This window comes from Macaca nemestrina, chromosome 2 (assembly GCF_043159975.1).
Source record: "Macaca nemestrina isolate mMacNem1 chromosome 2, mMacNem.hap1, whole genome shotgun sequence".
NCBI lineage: Eukaryota > Metazoa > Chordata > Mammalia > Primates > Cercopithecidae > Macaca > Macaca nemestrina.
This window is the reverse complement of record NC_092126.1, coordinates 150,097,281-150,116,019: the sequence shown is the minus strand read 5'-3', so window position 1 is coordinate 150,116,019 and position 18,739 is coordinate 150,097,281. Positions and strand designations below refer to the sequence as shown.

At 43.2% G+C, this 18,739-nt stretch overlaps 1 protein-coding gene and 1 pseudogene across 7 annotated transcripts in view; one reads left to right on the top strand and one right to left on the bottom strand.

The window, feature by feature from the left end:
• LOC105477705 (histamine receptor H1) overlaps positions 1-18,739 on the bottom strand; it is a 130,625-nt gene that overhangs the window by 16,004 nt on the left and 95,882 nt on the right. The gene's annotated exons all lie outside the window — the stretch shown is intronic.
• LOC105477706 (mitochondrial intermembrane space import and assembly protein 40 pseudogene) lies at positions 12,926-14,179 on the top strand (annotated as a pseudogene).

The window sequence follows — 18,739 nt, the reverse complement described above, 5'->3', positions numbered from 1 at the left end:
GTCCAAGAAAACATTTTTTTAAAAATTATGTATACACTATTTATCACCTAACAATTATATTTGACAGAAAATGATTCAAGCAATCCTCCCACCTCAGCCTCCTGAGTAGCTGGGAGGGACCACAGGCACGCACCACCATGCCTGGGTAATTTTTTGTATTTCCTGTAGAGAGGGGGTCTCACTGTATTGCCCAGGCTGGTCTCAAACTCCTGGGCTCAAGCCATCTGCCCTCCTAAGCCTCCCAAAGTGCTGGGATTACAGGTGTGTGAGTCACTGTGCCCAGCCATGATTTATTTTTATTTAAAAAATCTGTATTTTTCCTTTTTCTTTAAAGGAAGAAAAGTTATGACTGAATTGACATCACTGAACTAAAAATTACTGTAGCACTTTAAACATTTAGGGGTGAAATCTAACAATGTCTGCAACGTACTGTGAAATGAATAAAAAAATAGCTTGAATCGATAGTTCTGGTCAGTGAGATGACTAATGTAAAGGCTTTTCCCTCCCTCAGGGACCTGCATTTTGAAAAATCTGGTCCCTGAGGTTTTCCTTGCATAAATTCCAAAGAAAAGTCAGATATTCTGGCCAAGAGTGTGGGAGATATTTGGGGACATGGATCCCATGTTACTGCATGCCACTCAGGAGACCCCGCAGGGTCTGAGGTGCCCTCTCTGAGGATAAAACCATGCCTATGGAAACAGTGCTGGACAGAGGGTGTGCTCTGGGCAGAGAGAATAAAAGCTAGAGGAGCCACGTGAGATGAGGGTTTGTCTGCAAGGAAGTTGGTCACCCATAGGTCCTCCCTAGCTCTGTGTCCTCAGAGTAGCAGCCTAGAGAGAGCTCTGGAGGCAGGAACTGAGTCCTCACCCATGCTCTCTGCTCTGCTGCTCACTGGGCTGTGTGAGTGGGTGTGAATGTGTGAGTGAATGTATATGTGCGTGTGTGTGTGTGTAAATGTCTGTGACTGTGTGCGAGAGTCTGTGTGTGTGTGTGAATGTGTCGGTGTGTGTAAGCGTGAATGTGAGTGTATGTGTGTAGGTGTGTGTGTGGTTTTTGAGTACATGAGTGTATGAGTTTGAGTGTATGTGTGTGTGTGAGCATGTGCACCTTGAGTAAACAGCTTGGGGTATCAGTTTTTTCACCTTTCAAGTAGGGAGAATAGTAAGCCCTCCTGCCTAGGCCATTGGGAGGATCAATTGAGACAGCGGAGTGGGAAAGTGCTGCGATTAATTGGTGAAAAGCAGAAATGGACCCTTCTTCTCTAAGAATGTACAAGCAAACCATCATTTTTGAATTAGGGCGATGACTCCATTCCAAAACCATTAGATGGGGAGGGGCTTTTACTAGAGTGATTACAATCTAATCCCATCAGGTCCCTGTGCCAGCAAACAACCCAGTCAGTGTTCCTTGCACATCCTGTACCACCAACGAGGCAGCTGAAACAGTAAGGAGCCAAGCCCTAGGGCTGGCGCTTCTCACACATCAGTTACTAAATGCCCACAGGCCCAAGAGGAATATCTGATGATCCCCAAGGTGGAGAGGAGGAAACGGTCGGCTCAAGCTCAGGAGGTGAAGCAGCTTACTCAAGGTCACACAGCTGGGAAGTGGTTGCTAAATTAAGATTTGAACCTAGGTCTATCTCACTCAGGGTTTCTCTGTTTTTTTTTAGACGAAGTCTCATTCTGTCACCCAGACTGGAGTGCAGTGGCATGATCTTGGCTCACTGCAACCTCTGCCTCCTGGGTTCAAGTGATTCCCCTGCCTTGGCCTCTTGAGTGCCTGGGACTACACGTGTGCACCACCATACCCCGCTAATTTTCGTATTTTTAGTAGAGACGGGGGTTTGTTATGTTGGGCAGGCTGGTCTCAAACTCCAGGCCTCAAGTGATCCGCCTACCTCGGTCTCCCAAAGTGCTGGGATTACAGGCATGAGCCACCGCACCTGGACCTAACTCAGGGTTTCTTAACCTTGGTCCTCCCATATGACATTTGGGCTGCATGACTCTTCATTGTGGGGAGCTGTCCTGTGCACTGGGTGATGACATTTATTTAGCATTATCCCTAGCCTCCACTCACTTGATGCCAGTAGCTGCGAGTCCCCAGTCATGACAACCCAAAATGTTACCAGACACTGCCAGGTATCCCCTGGGGGTTAGAATCACTGATCTAACTGAAGAACATGCACCCTGAACTACTCCACTCCATTGCCAACCAAAGAGTGCAGCTTTCAACTCAAAGTAAGGCAGAACTTTCTAAAAATAGATGTTATCCAACAATGCAACAAGTTACCTTTTGAAAGACAGTAAGCTCCCCAACATGGGAAGCATGCAAGAAGAGGCAACCTGGATCTGATTCCAAATTAGAAATACTCCAAACTTTCTCAAGGGCAATGCAATTATTTACCTAAATAAAACTCAGCAACGTTGTTTTAGATAAAGCACCTACTACAGTGTCTGGCATACGTGAGGTGCTCAATAGCAGTGCTTATGTTTTCTTCCATTCCTTGGTGAGCACCACCATCCTGTACCTGACCCCATTCAGGATTAGAGGACTCATCCTTGACCTTTCCTTGTTTTTCACTGTGGTGGAACCTGCTAATAATAGTCTCCTCTCATGTCTAAGACTAGAACTCTGCTTCTCAGCTGAGTATACAACTGCCTGGAATAGAAACTACATTTCCCAGACTCCTTTGTAGCTGGGCGTGACCATGTGACTAAATTCCAATGGGATGTAAATCCAAGTGTTGTTTGCAACTTCCAGAAAACAGCCTTAAATTAAAGGTGTGTTCTTTTCTTTGGCCTTTCATTCTTCTAGCTGGCTGGAATGTGGATATGATGAGTAGTACCTAATCAGCCATCTTGGGGACCATAAGGAAAAGTCACACAATTAGGAAAGTGAAGCGGCCATCGGGACAGACTTGAGGTCCCTGATGATCAAGGGGCTGCCATTATCAGATAGGACTGCCCACCTCTGGACCTCACATCTATTTCATGGAAGCCATTGTTAGCTAGTGTTTTCTATCACATACAGCCATATCAAATCCTAATTGAAATACTGTCCCTGACTTCAAGGAGTTGGTGGTAAATTAGCATGCGAAGAAATACACAAGATAAACAGCATCAAAACAATTAAATTAAAAATCCTAGAATGCAGCTGGGACAAATGTGGTGACTGAGATAAGATCAAAGCAGGTAGCTGGAAGCAGAGGGAAGAACTGCCTCTCTCAAGGCAGCATGAGGATGTCAGAAAGGACATCAGAGAAGAAGTGATAGGCAAGCTAGGCTCTGAAGGATGGGTGGAAGTTCGCCAGCAGGAAGAAAGAGGTATTTAAGGCTCAGTAGAAGAAAGAACCAAAGTACACAGCTGAGTTTGAGGAATTGGGAGGAGTCATTGGAAGTACCTGGAGCACAGAATGGCGAGTCTGGAAGTACACGTTGGGACCAAGGTGTAAGTAAGCTCCTTTACACGTTGATGCCATTCCCCTGCCTAGAACATTCTTTTGCCTTGAAACTCTTACTTCTTCCTTTCTCTTGGTATCCTCAACTTCTAACATTCCCCTCTTATATCAACTTTCTTGTGGGATTATCATTCTTCAGCTGATTCTCCTCCAACTAAATGCGGAGCAACTCCAGGCCATGGGGAATGTCCACTATTTCTGCCTGGAATAGAAAGTGCACTTTGAAGTGCAATACCATGGGGACATGCCCCTCGCTGACAGCAGGGACCCTGCATTTTCGCTTGCCGTCATTTCTCCTGAGCCTGGCACCAGTCTGGCACATGACAGGTGCTCAACAGATGTTTACCAGATAAGCCCTAAAAAATGAGACCCGGGGTCGGACGCAGGGGCTCACACCTGTTATCCCAGCACTTTGGGAGGCCAAGGCAGGTGGATTGCCTGACGTCAGGAGTTCGAGACCAACCTGGCCAACATGGCGAAATCCTCTCTCTACTAAAAACACAAAAATTAGCCAGGCATGGTGGCGTGCACCTGTAGTCCCAGGTACTGGGGAGGCTGAGGTAGGAGAATCGCTTGAATCCAGGAGGCAGAGGTTGCAGAGAGCCGAGATCATGCCACTGTACTTCAGCCTGGTGACAGAGCGAGACTCCATCTCAAAACAAAAACAAAAAAACAGAAAGACCCAAACCAATACAGAGCAGCAGAAGCCAGCGTAGATGTACTAAGTGCAGAAAGTGTAGGCACAATTTTCAAAAGGAAGTTCAGACTTACCTAAGTTTGAAGTAGGATTTATCCCATTGACGAATACTGTTCCATACCTTTGGGTCCACTTTTTTACTTTTCCCTGACCACTTCATAATTAGAAATTCATCTCATGGTAATCTAAGGTGTAAATAAAGATTTATGCACAAATATGCTCACTGCAACATTATTTACGACAGGAAATGAAGGGAAATGAGCTGGCATTTGGGAACTAAATGTATCTTGAGATAGTGCATCTGGAGCTGGTTCCTTTCGGCGGGTTCTTGGTCTAGCTGACTTCAAGAATGGAGCCGCGGACCTTCGCGGTGAGTGCTACTGCTATTTTTTTGGCAACTGAGTTTTGCTCTGTCACCCAGGCTGGAGTGCAGTGTCGCAGTCTCGGCTACTGCAAGCTCCGCTTTCCATGTTCACGCCATTCTCCTGCCGCAGCCTCCCCGAGTATCTGCGACTACAGGCACCCGTTACCAGGGCCAGCTAATTTTTTGTATTTTTAGTAGAAACGGGTTTTCACCATGTTAGCCAGGATGGTTTCCATCTCCTGACCTGCCTGCCTTGGCCTCCCAAAGTGCTGGGATTACAGGCATCATCCACCGTGCCAGCCAACTGTTACAGCTCTTAAAGATGGCACGGACCCAAAAAGAAAGCAGCAGCAAGATTTACTGTTAAGAGCAAAAGAACCCTTCCACAGCCCAGAACTGGACCCAAGCAGATTGCCCCTGATGGGCTGGGGTGGCCCGCTTTTATTCCCTTATTTGTCCCCGCCCATGTTCCATTTTTGTCCTATCAGAGTGCCCTTTTTTCAGTCCTCTCTGCTATTGGCTACTTTTAGACTCCTGCTGATTGGTGCGTTTTAGAAAGCGCTGATTGGTGCATTTTACAATCTCCTTGCTAGGTACAGAGCAGAGCCTTGACTGGTGCATTTTACAATCCTCTGGTAAGACAGAAAAGTTCTCTAAGTCCCCACTCCACCCAGGAAGTACAGCTGGCTTCACCTCTCAGTAGCTACAGAATAGAATATCATGGGGGTCATTGATAATCATTACGGAGCACCAGCAATGAGACAGGAAAATGCTTATGATGAAATTACATTTATAGAAGACGTGGTTTATTTGCACAGGACAAAGTTAATTCTGTTAACTAACAGGCTTCTATCCAGGGTGAATCTTTGTTACATCAACCATGGTTTTCTCTGGGTACTGGATGGTATTTATTATATTTGGTATTTCTCAGGATTTCGACAATGAGATTGTCTTCATTTTATAATAGGGAAAATAAGAGCTAACTGCATTCATTTTGAAAAAAATAAAATAAAATAGATTTCTTCGATAAAAAAATAAAAATAGATGTTTTCCACATACTTAGCACATCTTTTATTTTCTCTAGTACAAAGTGAGAGTTTGGGATTCCTTTCTTGATTCATTCTAAACTGCCTCACCTGCTACTCCCCAGTCCAAACTGCTCTATCCTCTTCCTCATTTGTGGGCTGGTTATTCTAGTCAAGTAAGTCAGAGCATTAATTTCTTTGATCTAATTCTGAGAAAGAGGTGTCATGCATGAAGGTGCTCCAGTACTGCATCGTCTCATTAAGTCTGGCCAGGTCATAATTTCCATGAAACACCCAGGCTTATCAATGCCACTGGTTGTGATGAATAGAGCAGACTGCAAATAGCAAAATGCCATTATGGGCCTAGTATTACAGGAACCTGACTGACTTAGAATCTAGAGGAGTTCTGGCTTAAGAGTCAGCCTCTGGGTAAGATGCAAGAGGCAGATGACCTTGTGGGCAGGCAGAGGCCCCAGTGGGTTTTCCAGGGGTGGAGGTACACATGCAAAGAGTCTACAGAGTCAGAGAAGAAAAGCTACTAAGAACAGAGGACTGCGTGTGGAGCAAGAGGGAGTGGTGGGGACCGAGGTAACCTGGAGAGCCTGTTCTCTGCTTGAAGGGGCAGCTGCCACTCACATGCCACCAACTGCTGCAGACTCAGATCTGCCTGTTTTTAAAAGGAAACACAAAATCTGGAGTTTTTACATGAAATATTTTAGTTTTTAAATGCTGTCAATTATTCAACTGAAATGTTTCATTTGTCTTCTTGAACACTACACAGGGTAGAAAAAAAAACAAATTTTGCAAGCCCCCAGGTAGAAACCTCAAGCTGGTTCATAGGGGATGCAGAATGCTGAATATGAGATAATGACCCAGGAGTGGACATCTTTTGGGGTATTTGCCCAGCTCAAGTCAAGCCTCCTCTCTGAGAACCATCATCTCACCTAGGGTGGGCTCTGGCAGCCATAATTATACTATGTAACCCTGACCCCTGGGCACACCTGATTGAACCAGAAGTTGTCCTCTGACCCAGAACAAACCAGTCAGCCCAGTCCTCTCTTCTGGAACTCTGGGATCGGAGTTGTGCCATCAAGACAGTCTGTTGGTCTCATATATCTGATATATATCTGATGTATCAAGAAGACAAATGAAACAATTGAATAACTGACAACATTTAAAAACTAAAAGATTTTGGCTGGGCGCGGTGGCTCAAGCCTGTAATCCCAGCACTTTGGGAGGCCGAGACGGGTGGATCACGAAGTCAGGAGATCGAGATCATCCTGGCTAACACGGTGAAACCCCGTCTCTACTAAAAAAAATACAAAAAACTAGCCGGGCGAGGTGGCGGGCGCCTGTACTCCCAGCTACTCGGGAGGCTGAGACGGGAGAATGGCGTAAACCTGGGAGGCGGAGCTTGCAGTGAGCTGAGATCCGGCCACTGCACTCCAACCTGGGCGACAGAGCGAGACTCCGTCTCAAAAAAAAAAAAAAAAAAAAACCTAAAAGATTTCATGCAAAAACTCCAGATTTTATAAGAGTGGGGTAAGTGGGGGGTGGGGGGCTGCCACTGGGGGCAGGAGGGGGACTGTTGCTCACCTCTGGGAATGCTAAAATAGAGGAGGGGATAGAAGAAGGCAGCAGACAAAATGCAATAATTCATATGCTGGAACAACCGAGATCTACCAGCAGAAGGATGAATTTAGACCTTTCCCTCATATCATACACAAAAATTAGCTCATAATTGATGATAGTCCTAAATGTAAAAGCTAAATTTTTGTGACCTTGAGTTAGGCAAAGATTTCTCAGATACATCACCAAAGGCATAAGGAATTTTTAAAAACTGCTAAATTGGACTTCATCAAGATGAGAAACTTTTGGGTTTCAAGAGGTACCACTAAGAAAATGAAAAGCTATGGAATGGAAGAAAATATTTATAGGTCATATATATGATATATCATATATCTAATATATCCAAAATATATAAAGAACTCTTCCAACTCAATCACAAGAAGATAAATAACCCAATTTATAAATAGGCAAAGGATTTATATAGACATTTCACCAAACAAGATATAGGAATGGCTCAAAAGCACATGAAAGGATGTTCAACATCATTAGTCATTAAGGAAATGAAAAATCAAAACCACAGTGAGATACCACTTCATATCTACTAGGATGACTATAATTTAAAAAGAAGGACAATAACAAGTGGTGGTGAAGATGTGGAGAAATAAGAACTCTCAAACACTGCTGGTGGAAATGTAAAATGGTGCAGCTACTGTGAAAAGCAGTCTGACAGTTCTTCAAATGGTTAAACATGGTTACCATATGACTCAGTGATTGATTCCACACCTAGATATATACCCAAGAGAACTGATCACGTGACCACAGAAAAACTTGTATGCAGATATTCATAGCATTATTCATAACAACCAAAAAGTGGAAAAAACCCAAATGTTCATCAACTGGTGAATGGATTTTGATTAAAATGTGGTCTATTTGTCATTAGAAAGAAACACAGTACTATTCCAAGCTACAACATGGAGGAACTGGAAAAACATCATGCTAGGTGAATGAAGTCAGACACAAAAGGCAACACATTGAATGATTCAATTTATATGAAATGTCCAGAACAGGCAAATTATATTATAGAGACAGAGAATAGATTAGTGGTTGCCTGGAGGGGGGAACAGGCAGGGATCTTTTGGAAAAGAGAGAAATGTTCTAAAATTGGATTCTGATGATGATTATACAATTCTGTAAATTTACTAACTGAATATATGATAACTGAATTATATGACTCACTTATAATGGGTGAATTTTACGATAGGAAAATTACACCTGAATCAAGTTGTTTTAAAATTTTTTCAGTGGATTAAGAAAGAGACTGCTTTGGGTTCCAGATCTCTCTGTCTGTTTTTAAAATCTATTTCACTGCACCAGTGTTGGGAAACAGGATCAGTTATAAGATTCTCAGCATCATTTAAATGAAAACAAACTAGTTGCTTAGCAGAAGAACTGCTTTAACCAGAACCGAGATTTAGATAAAATAGATCTCATGGTTTCTTGTAAAAGGGGCAGGGAGATGTTATGCGTAACTTCTAAATTAGTCATCGGAAGTGGAAGGAGAGGAATGACAGAGCTACATCAAACCCTTTCCTCCTACACGTCTGTGATCTTCTCTCATTTTATAATTTGGTTTAAGAGACTGAACTTGTTTGTTTGCATACTCCCCACAACCCCCAGCCCTGGTGTGACAGGCTGGAATTTTTAAAGCTAAGTGCAGGAAAGGAAAGCTGAAGGATATTATCACTAAATGGAAGAAGAAAAAAAAAAAAAAAAAAAAAGGCAGCATTAAAAGCCCAGCTCAGTTATCTCTTACTTTCTAACATCAAAAAGCAAGAGAGAAGCTGGGCGCGGTGGCTCACGCCTATAATCCCAGCACTATGGGAGGCCAAGGCGGGCAGATCACAAGGTAAGCAGTTTGAAACCACCCTGGCTAATATGGTAAAACTCCATCTCTACTAAAAATACAAAAAATACAAAAAAAAAAAAAAAAAAAAAATTAGCTGGGCATAGCGGCGCATGCCTGTAATCCCAGCTACTCAGGAGGCTGAGGCAGGAGAATTGCTTGAACCTGAGAGGCAGAGGTTGCAGTGAGCCGAGATCATGCCACTGAACTCCAGCCTGGGCGACAGAGTGAGACTCTGTCTCAAAAAAAAAAGAAAAAGAAAAGTAATATTTTCATGATTGCATCAGGCTGGGAGATTTTCCATATTGTGTCATTTAATCCTCATCGTGCTGGTGACCTCACCAAAATAATTCTGCCCCCCATTTTAATGATGTGGAAACAGAGGCTTCTGTATTTTTTAGGGCTTGGTGCCTGCACTAAGAGATTCCAGAGTGACTCAAGAGCAAGTTTCACTTAAAGGCCCAAGGGGCACCCATCTGCTAAGACCTTCCAGTGAACTTCACATACTCCCCTACCCCATCCTCTTTTTCATTGTGAAGAGAATAAAATAAATAAACACTTTGAATAAAGATTCCAGGGAATTGAAAACATGGACATCCGTGCTAGCATGAGAAAGGGATATAGTGAATACATCATCCTCTTTTTCACTGTGAAAAGAGGAAAATAAACAAACGCTTTAAATAAAGATTCCAAGGAATTTGAAAATATGGATATCCGTGCTAACATGAGACAAGGACACAGTGATTACACTACCAAACCCAGCACACACACAAGTATCATTTCAGGACATGATGAATAATGTTTTCATTTTGCTCCGAATCCTTGGAGACTAAATTCTGAGCAATATACTTTCAAAAACCAAAGTTATTCAGGCTGTTCTCTTCTTGAGGAAGAAAAAAGTGATTGATGATATTGAACTAAATAAAAGAGCTGGCAGGAGAAAAAGAGAGGCAGATGCGGCATTTATAAGAGAGAGCTCCCAGGTGATTAGGAGTTCCTGTAACTTTTGTCTCTTTCAGTCAAGTGACCTGATGGATACCTGCCTGCAGCTGCCACCTCATCCCACACCTGGGGCTCTTTAGCACCACCTGCTGGTCAAGCCCTATTGCTGGTTCTGGGGCCAGGCTATTTATATATACGGGTTATTTATATATAGAAGTTATTTATATATAGGGCATAGATGAGTGTGACGTGATCTGGTTCCTAGTTCTATTCTGATATTCACAGATGATTCATTTATTCATTCATCTATTTATCCATTCATTCTCTCTTCCTTCCATCAGACCATCCACAAAATCTTCACTGATGAATATTCTTGCCAGGTACAGATATTATGATAGCCAAGGGATGAACACAGTTCCTATTTTCATGGAGGTGCCAGCCTATACCAGTAATTCTCGATTCTGCCTGCCTGAGGGTTTTGTTTTTTTTTTTTTTTTTTTTTTGAGATGGAGTCTCGCTCTGTTGCCCAGACTGGAGTGCAATGGCATGATCTCAGCTCACTGCAAACTCTGCCTCCCAGGTTCAGGTGATTCTCCTGCCTCAGCCTCCCAGGTTGCTGGGATTACAGGTGCCTGCCACCACATCTGGCTAATTTTTATGTTTTTAGTAGAGACGGGGTTTCACCATAGTGGCCAGGCTGGTCTCAAACTCCTGACCTCAAATGATCCACTTGCCTCAGTCTCCCAAAGTGCTGGGATTACAGGCATGAGCTACTGCGTCAAAAGCTTTTAAAACATATTGAGATGTCTTCTTTCAGGAAGACTGAGTAGAGGTACTTTTCTCTATTCTGCTAAGTACAACCAAAACTCTGGATGTTACATTTAAAGCAAACACAAGAAGACTCTGACAGGTGGAGAGGCAAAGGCAAAGCAGTGAGGAACATTGGGACTCAATGAATGACACTGTGATGAGTTCCCCGGGCTTTTGTTTGGCCACATACATCAGAGAGTTTGAGCTGAAGAAGCTGGCAGCTCAGAAATGGCAATCGGCACAGGCAAAACAAAAGCCTGCTGTGTCTAGCCAAAAGACTGGGAAAGGGGCTGCCTAGCAAAATAGAAAACTTTTAGACAACACCTGCTCTATTTCAGCCAAACACCATAGAAAAACACTGTGCCCCGTTCCTGTCCTAGCCAGATGAGGCGAAGGAGGGAGGGAAGCCAAGACTTCCACCCTTGTCAAGCTGTAATGAAGTGACTCAACTCCCCCTGCTGGGGTGGTGTCCCCGCCATTCCTAGCAGGGAGCTGGGACTTGCATCCTGTCAGGTGATGACAAGCCCTGCACCCACTCCCACGGTGTCAGTAGGGGTGCATGGGGAGCAGTGAGGAGGCAGTCTCATCCCTCCCAGCTGGGGACTTATCTTCAGTGGCCTAGTGGGGAGATGGAGCTCCCACATCTGCTCAGCAATAATGAGAAACCCACGCCCTTCAGGTGTCAAGAGAAGCTAAGTGGGGAGCCAGGACATCTACCTCCACCTGGAAGTAATGAGGCAGCACACTCTCCCCTTGTGTCCTCCGGCTTCCCCTGCTACGGCAGTGTCAGTCAAAACCAGATAAATCAGGAGATTTAAATATGATCCTAGGTCTCATAATACCTACAATTTCCATATTTCAATTGAAAATCATTTTTCACATCAAAAAATGAGAAGGGAATTCAAATAGGATTTTGTGTGTGTGTGTGTGTGTGTGTGTGTGAGACAGAGTCTCACTCTGTCACCCAGGCTGGAGTGCAGTGGCGTGATCTCGGCTCACTGCAACCTCTGCCTCCCAGGTTCAAGCCATTCTCCTGCCTCAGCCTCCCAAGTAGCTGGGACTACAGGCACATGCCACCATGCCTGGCTAATTTTTTGCATTTTTAGTAAAGACGGGGTTTCACCGTGTTAGCCAGGATGGTCTCGATCTCCTGACCTCATGATCTGCCTGCCTAGGCCTCCCAAAGTGCTGGGATTACAGGCGTGAGCCACCACACCTGGCCCAAATAGGATTTTTAAAAAGCAATCATACTATCCGGGCGCAGTGGCTCACGCCTGAAATCCCAGCACTCTGGGAGGCCGAGGCAGGCGGATCACGAGGTCAGGAGATCGAGACCATCCTGGCTAACACGGTGAAACCCCATCTCTACTAAAAATACAAAAAAATTAGCTGGGCGTGGTGGTGGGCACCTGTAGTCCCAGCTACTCAGGAGGTTGAGGCAGGAGAATGGTGTGAACCTGGGAGGCAGAGCTTGCAGTCAGCCGAGATCGCACAACTGCACTCCAGCCTGGGCGACAGAGTGAGACTCCATCTCAAAGAGAAAAAAAAAAGCAATCATACTTTGGAAGTCTGAGGCAGGAGAATCCCTTCAGCCCAGGAATTTGAGAGCAACTTGGGGAACATAGCAAGACCTCATCTATATAAAATTTAAAAAAAAAATTAACCAGGCATGGTGATGTGCATCTGTAGTCCCCGCTACTTGGGAGGTTAAGGCAGCAGGATTGCTTAAACCAGGAGTTTGAGGCTGCAGTGAGCTATGATCATGCCACTCTATTCCAGCCTGGGAAACAGAGCAAGACTCTGTCTTTAAAAAATAAATAAATAAAATAAAAATAAAAATAAATTTAAAAATGAATAAATAAAGCAATTAATAGATACCATGACGACAGAAGTGTTAGAATTATCTGACGAAACATTTAAAGTAATCATCATAAAAATGCTTCAACATGCAAATGTGAACACACTTGAGACAAATTAAAAAAATAAAGTCTCAGCAAAGAAATAGAAAATATAAAGAAGAACCAATTGGAAATTTAGAATGGAAATAATAGTTGAAATAAGAATCCAGAGGTGCCCTCCCTGCCTGAGGAGAGGGAGGTCATGGCGTGAAGCTGCAGCTGCTGCTGCTTCTGCAAGGTCTCAGGGCTGGGCTGCAGCCATGTCCTACTGCTGGCAGGAAGGGAAGGATCAAATCATATTTGTAACCAAAGAAGACCAGGAAACTCCAAGCAATGCAGAATCGGTGGCTGATGAACCCAATGATCCATACGAGGAGCATGGATAGATACTGCCAATGGAGACATTAACTGGAACTGCCCATGCCTTGGGCGAATGGCCAGCGGCCCCTGTGGGGAACAGTTCAAGTCAGCCTTTTCCTGCTTCCACTATAGCATGGAGGAGATCAAGGGGTCAGACTGTGTAGACCGGTTCCGGGCCATGCAGGAATGCATGCAGAAATACCCAGACCTCTATCCCCGAGAGGATGAGAATGAGGAAGAGGAAGAAGAGAAGCAGCCAGCAGAACAAGCAGAAGAAACAGCTCCCACTGAAGCCACTGCAACCAAAGAAGAGGAGGGGTCAAGTTAATGAAGGCCACAAGGCACTGGGCTCCAGTCCTTTTGGAGTGGACCTTTTGCAAAAAGCCTTGTTGTCACCTTCCAGGAAAGTGTCTTTCCCTCTGTTGTCCTGTGCACTGTAATATACAAAATAACTTATTTTGATGATCAGGGGTCTTGACCTCTTGACATATACACTGAAAAAAATGGGGGTTGTATGTATGTGTGTCCTACCTAAACCTGTAGCTGCCACTTTTGAATTCTCTTCTCAGATTGCCCTGAATTTTGCCACTTTTAAATCATGTGCTGAATAAGCTCAGCAACTAAAAACCATTACCCAGGAAGGTTTCTTGTGAGTGAGCTGATTTATTCTGATTCATTATATTCCTTTTGGTAGATTTTGTACCCCTTGGGGAAATAATACAAGTAATAGAAACAAAAACATCTTCTCTTAAAAATGCTGGGGTGGGGCCTCTACTAGCAGAGGCCAGATGGTCAGATACGATTTCTGCAAACCCATCTTGACCTTGAGTATGTGAAGGGGTACTGTACTTCATTCCTGATACATTTTGGTTTCCATGTTGGTGTGGAGCTCCTGGTTTTCTGTGTTTGGACGGTGAAGATTTGGACCCTCGCATTCACAGTCCCTTTCTAAGTGAAGGGAGAGGCTGGCTTGGCTGTTCCTTGTTATTCCGAAAGCCCTGGTTTGGGGCCCATGTTCACACTGGCTCTCAGTCTGGCCAGGTGCAATGTTCTTGAGAGGTGGGGACCTAATTATTACCAGAGTAGCAGCAAGAGAGGGAACATTGTGAATTAAGTATTCAATTAAAAGGAAACATGATTTCTACCTGAAAAAAAAAGAACCCAATTGATGGGCTTAAAGAAGGCAGGAATAGAGGAAAGAATCAGTAAACTGGAAGATAAAACAATAGAAATTCCCAAATCTGAACATCAGAGGGAAAAGACTAATAAACAAATAAACAAACAAACAGAACTCCAGGGTCCTGTGGGACTATAACAAAATATCTAACATTCATATAATCATAGTCCCAGAAGGAGATGAGAAAAAGGGTGGCAATGACAATGTGCTTTGAGAGATAATGGCTGAAAATGTCCCAAATTTGGCAAGAGACCTAACTCTACAGAATCAAGAAGCTGTTAACCAAACAGGATAAGCCCCCCAAATATACACCAAAACACATAATAATTAAACTCCTGAAAATGAAAGACAAAAAATGTTGAAAGTGTCAGAGAAAAACACCTTACCATAATGGGAATGATAGCAGATTTCTCACAGAAAACATAGAGACAAGAAAATGGCATTATATTTTTCAGATGCTGAAAGAAAAGAACTGTCAGCCCAGACTCTTATACTCAGTGAAAATATCTACAAGGAAAAAAAGGAAAACAACACATTCTCAGATGAACTCGTACAGGACTCTGTGCTGAAATCTACAACATGCTGATGAAATAAATCAAAGATGTAAATAAATGGAGAGTGTTTATGGATCGGAAGTCTCAACAGAGTAAATATGTCAATTCTTCCCAAATTAATATACAGATTTAATGCAATTCCTATCAGAATATCAGCAAGATGTCTTACAGATATAGACAAGACTCTTCTAAAATGTATAGGGAAAAGTGAAGAAACTAGAACAACTCAATTTTGAGAAAAAGAGAATAAAATGGGAGAAATTGACCTACCCAATTTCAAAACTACTATACATTAATAGCTACACTAATCAAGACTTTGTGGTATTGGCAAAGGAGTAGACACATAAATCAATAGACTAGAACAGAGAGTCAAGAAATAGAAATAGAACCACTCGAATATTCTCAGGTGATTTTTGACAAAGGCGCAAAATTAAAGCATTTTCAACAAATGGTGCTGGCACAATTGGACGTCATAGGCAAAAACTGAACAACCTAAACCTTATGTCTTATAAAAAAGTTAACTCAGGCTGGGCATGGTGGTGGCTCATGCCTGTAATCCCAGCACTTTGGGAGGCCGAGGCAGGCAGATCCTGAGGTTAAGGGATTGAGACCATCCTGGCCAACATAGTGAAACCCTGTCTCTACTAAAAATATAGAATCTTTTGAACCTGGGAGGTGGGGATTGCAGTGAGCCAAGATCGCACCTCTTCACTCCAGCCTGGTGACAGAGCGAGACTCCGTCTAAAAAACATACGAACAAAAAATTAACTCAAAATGCTCCACAGACCATTAAATGTAAAATGTAAAACTACAAAACTTGTAGAAAAACACATTAGAAGAAATCTTCAGGATCCACAGCTAAGCTAAAAGTTCTTAGACTTGTGACTAAAAACATGATCCACAAAAAGAAAAAACAATGAATTAGACCCCATCAAAAGGAAAAATTTTGTTCTGTGAAAGACCCTGTTAAGAGGATAAAAAGACAAGGAGAAAATATTTGCCAGCTACATATCTTACAAAGGACTAGTATTTAGAATATATAAAGAGCTCTCAAAACTCAACAGTAAAAAGCAGACCATCTGATGAGAAAATGAGCAAATGACATGAGGAAACATTTCATCATCAAATAGATGATACAGATGGCCCATCCGCCTGTGAAAAGATGTTCAATATTACTAGCCATCAGAAAAGTGCAAATCAAAACCACAATGAGATATCACTGCACAGCCATCAGAATGGCTAAAATAAAAGACAGTGGCAACGCCAAATGCTGAGGAAGACTCCAGAGAAACTGTATCACTCATATATTTCTGGTGGGAATATAAAATGATACAACCATTCTGGAAGAGTATGGCGGTTTCTTAAAATACTAAACATGTAACTACCATAAACTTGAGTAATTGCACTCCTGGACATTTATCCCAAAGAAACTAAAACTTATTTGCCTACAAACAACCTGAACATGAATGCTTATAGCAGCTTTATTCATAATAGCTCAACGCTGGAAACAACCAGATACCCTTTGATAGGTGAATGAGAAACCAACTGTGGAATACTACACAGTAGTAAAAAGGAATGCACTAGTGCTATTCCCAACAATCTGGATGAGTCTCCAGAGAATTATGTGAAGTAAAAGCAGTCCCAAAAGGTTACTAACCGTATGACATATAACATTCCTGAAATGACACAATTATAGAAATGGAGAACAGATTAGTGGTTGCCAGGGGTTAGGGATGGGGGAGGTGAGAAGGAAAGGGGATGTGGCTATAGAAAGGCAACGTTGGTGATGGAACTCTTCTGTACTTGATTGTCTTTATGTCAATGTCGGTTGTGATATTTTACTACAGTTTTGCAATATGCTACCACTGGAAGAAATTGAGTAAACTGTATGCAGGATTGCTCTATGTTATTTCCTACAACTGAGTGTTCCTAAAAGGCTTAATGTAAAAAAACTCTTACTGATACCTTGGCCGCACTCCCAGACTCCCAGCCACTAAGGTTTGAAGGTCCCCAGGTGATCCAGTGTGCAGCCAGGATTAAAAAAAACCACTGGTCTAGGACAGTGCTTCCTAAACTTTCATATGCAAATACATTTTCTGAGTCTCGTTAAAATGGTTCAGGAGGTCTGAGGTAGGGCCAGAGATTCTGCATCTCTAACAAGCTCCGAGGTGATGCCCATGCTGTTGGCCCACGAACCTCACTTTGAGTAGTAGGGGTTTTTACACTGTGGTTACATCCAGGTTGGGTTCATAAGAATTATCAGAGCAACTGTGAAATATATCGTACACTGGGATCCGGCTTAGTCGATTCAGTAGGATCCAGTAGGTCTGGACTGGCGCCGATGACTCTTGGGGATAGAGGTCTGGGTATTTCTGCATGCATTCCTGCATGACCCGGAACCGGTCTACACAGTCTGACCCCTTGATCTCCTCCATGATATAGTGGAAACATGAAAAGGCAGACTTGAACTGTTTTCCACAGGGGCTGCTGGCCATTCCCCCAAGGCATAGGCAATTCCAGTTAATGTCTAAACATTAAGGTTTAGGTGTTTTTTAATAGCTCCCCTGGTGAATGTGGTGCCGAGCCAGGTTTTGGATCCAGCAGCAAGCTGCCTCCTGCTCCTTGATTCCTGTGTATGAGCTCACCTTGGCACCCAAGGCCAATAATGGAATTTAAAATTCTTGTCTTCATGCCCAGTACTTTCACTGCCTTAGACCTGGGGTCAGGCCCTGGGACTTGGTCTCTCTCATCTGCCCTTGAACCTACCCAGTGGACTTCAGTCAGTGTCACCTCCCTAGAACATGCTCTGGTGTCTCCTGTCCGTCACCAGCCTTCTGGAGGCCAGCCGCCTACTCCTTTTGTTCATCCTTTGGAGGCTGCCTTGATCTAAGCTCAAGTTTGCTCTCACCAGGGATACTGCAACAGCCCCCTAACTGGCCAGCCCACTTCCAATTTCACCCCCTGTAGTCCCCACCCGTGTCAACTGCAAGCAATCTTTCTAAATCCACATTTCTCTCCTTTAGTTACTTATTCCCATTATCATTTTTGCTGATCTGTCTTTCCTATACCACCATTTACTTTATATAAAATTTAAATGGATCCACTTTTTGCTGAAGTTTATTTCACTACCACATATGAAAAACCAGTTATCTTTTTTTGTTATCTATAGAACTTTCCATAGGCATAAATAAAATGACAATAAAACAGTGTGATTTAATTCTACTCAGATATTGTGAAGAAGGCTTTGCTTTGTTAAAGAGAAACCTTAGCAAGAGTAAGATAGGTGTTAAAAACTTCCCATCACTGGCCGGGCACGGTGGCTCACACCTGTAATTCCAGCACTTTGGGAGGCCGAGGCAGGCGGATTACGAGGTCAGGAGATCGAGACCATCCTGGCTAACACGGTGAAACCCCGTCTCTATTAAAAATACAAAAAATTAGCCGGGCGTGGTGGCAGGCGCCTGTAGTCTCAACTACTCAGGAGGCTGAGGTAGGAGAATGGTGTGAACCCGGGAGGCCAAGCTTGCAGTGAGCTGAGATCATGCCACTAAACTCCAGCCTGAGTGACAGAGCGAGACTCTGTCTCAAAATAAAAAAGTAAATAAATAAATAATAAAAACATCCCAACACCAAATTGAGACTCTCTTGGAGGTAATCAGAAGGACTTAAATATACAAGTAAGACTTGAAAATCAGTGAGTCAATATTAGTTAATGGTACATTTCTGTACCATTTACAGTCACTTCAGGTAACACCCAAGATGTGGTAAACACTGTTTTAAATCTTGTCATATATTGTTTTGCTTCTAAATGCCTTGAAGGAAAAGTTCAAACTCCTTAGGCTGTTGGTATGACATTTCCTTCATATTTTGAACCACAGCACTCCAGCAAAAATGAACTCGCTGTCCCCAAACTCCCCAGGTTCTTTCAGTTTTGGGGGGCTCTACACACAGGATTCTCTTCTCCAGGAAGAGGATGTGTCTTG